This window comes from Cyprinus carpio, chromosome A4, assembly GCF_018340385.1.
Source record: "Cyprinus carpio isolate SPL01 chromosome A4, ASM1834038v1, whole genome shotgun sequence".
NCBI classification, from domain to species: Eukaryota; Metazoa; Chordata; class Actinopteri; order Cypriniformes; family Cyprinidae; genus Cyprinus; species Cyprinus carpio.
The window spans coordinates 21,095,337-21,097,783 of NC_056575.1; positions in this window are offsets into that span (position 1 = coordinate 21,095,337).

The window sequence follows — 2,447 nt, forward strand, 5'->3', positions numbered from 1 at the left end:
TTTAGAACGTCAAACGCAGTCTGTGCAGATTCTGACCACCTAAACTGGGACTTGACTGAGGTCAGAGCTGTAAGAGGAGCGGCTACTTGACTGAAATTTCGTATAAAACGACTATAAAAATTTGCAAACCCGAGAAAACGTTGTAGCGCGAGGCGAGAATCGGGCACGGGCCAATTAGTGACCGCCTGGACCTTGGCTGGGTCCATACTGATCCCCTCTGCCGAGATGACTGAACCTAGAAACATAACTGAGGGGGCGTGGAAAGAACATTTCTCTGCCTTTACATAAAGTCGGTTCTCCAGTAGACGCTGGAGGACACGACGAACATGTTGGATGTGCACCTGGAGTGATGGTGAAAAGATCAAAATGTCGTCGAGGTAGACGAACACAAAGACGTTGAGCATGTCCCGTAGGACGTCATTGACTAAGGTTTGAAAGAAACAAGCCGGGGGCGTTTTACCAATCAGAAAGGAAGAACCCGGGAGCTTGTCAATAGTGACCCAGGGGCGTGTTAAACGCGGGTCTTCCATTCATCCCCCTTCTTTATGAGCACTAGGTGATAGGCGTTGCGTAAATCAGAGACTTTGCTGAGAATCTTAGCTCCTGGTAAGGACCTCGAAGGAGAGACATCAGTGGTACTGGATAACTGCTTTTGCAGTGAATCATTAGACCCTGGTATAATCTAGCGCAGGGCCGCAGGGCGCCGTCTGTCTTTTTAACCAAAGAAGAAACCGGCTTCCGCTGGAGACGAGCGGAGGAAGGAACGATGGTACCGGCGTTGAGCGAGTCAGAAAGGTATTTCTCGAGCACCTCTCGTTCGGGAGCGGATAACGAGTATAGTCCTCTCTGGGGGGGCGTTGTACCTGGGAGAAGATCTATACTGCAATCATACGGGCGATGAGGGGGGAGAGAAGTGGCCCGGGAACGGCTGAAGACCTCCCGCAAATCGTGATACTCCTCCGGAACTCCAGACAAATCACCTGGCTCTTCCTGAAAAACAGTTACGGACGAGACAGGGGGCACAGCAGAAGACAGACAATCAACATGACAAGACAATTTCCAAGATAAAATGTAGCCCTCCGCCCAGTCAATCTGGGGGTTGTGGAGAACTAACCACGGGTGGCCTAAAAACTGGAGTAAAAGGGGAATGAAAATAAAAAAAGAAATAGCTTCTCGATTTCCGGAAAAGTGAGAGTCAATGGAGAAGTCCTTCTCTTAGCCCTGGGAAGGGAACTGCATCTAGGGCGAACAGAGGGGGTGAGTCGTGTAATCTAAGAGGGGAATACCGTGTTCCAAAGCCCAAGTCTCGTCACGAAGTTCCCCTCGCCCGAATCCAAGCAATGCAGGCAGGAAACTGACGATCAGGCCAGCGGAGGTGTACGGGAGGGAAGTGCAGGACGTAGATGGAGAGACCCATGAGGTAGAGCTCGCCAGCAAACCCTCCGCCTACTGACGCGCGCTGCGTCGTTACTGGGCACCTAGAGACAAAAGATCAGCGCAGCACAGTACATGCAAAGGCGTTCATAATCCTGCAGTGGCGGTGGCCAGTGTGGATTATGACGGAATCCCCATAGGCTGAAGTGGTCGCTCAGCACGGATGGCAGTGGTGGTGGGTCTCGGTGGAAGGGGACAGTAACGAAGCCTCCCATTCTGCGAGCCTTAGTCGCATCTCAAAGAGTCTTTCGATGCGGAGCGCCGCTCGACAAGGAATCGAAACTGTTAGGAACCTCTCGGACAAAAAACCTCTCTTTAATCTCAGGTTTCAGCGCCCTCGAGAAAGGGGCCCGGATGAGGCCGGGATGCGTCCACACACTCGTGGTGGCCAGGGTACGGAATCAATGAGGACAAATCAGTGACTGACCTCTTCCCCTGGCGCAGGGTGGATAGGAGGCGGGATGCTTCGTCACCGTGTGCAGCCCGATCAAAGACCGGATATTCCCTCCTAAAAGATGAAACTTGAAGATGCAGTCTACCTCTGCCTCAGTTCGTGCCGCCCACTCTCGAGCATGTCCATTGAGAAGAGAAATCACATAAGCCACCTTAGATCGATCCTTGGCATAAGTGAACGGCTGGAGGGAAAATACAACCTCGCATTGGGTAAGGAAGGCTCGGCACTGTAAAGGCTCGCCAGAGTAGCACGGCGGGTTGTTTATAAGTGGCTCAGAAGAGTCGCGCTGTCCAGCTGAAGTAATGGTTTCATGACGGTAGCAATGGAACTGCTGGGTTAGATCCGAGAGCTGGACGGTCAGGGAGTCAACGGCACGTCTCGCGGTGGACAAATCCTCCTCATGTTTACCCAGCAGAGCGCCCTGGAGCTCAATAGCATTGAGAAGGGGACTACCACTCGCCTGGTCCATCCTTTGGTCGGATTATTCTGTTCCCAACGATGGAAGACCAGGGTGGGATGCAGTTAACAGTCTTTAATGAATAAAGTAAATTGTCTTCAC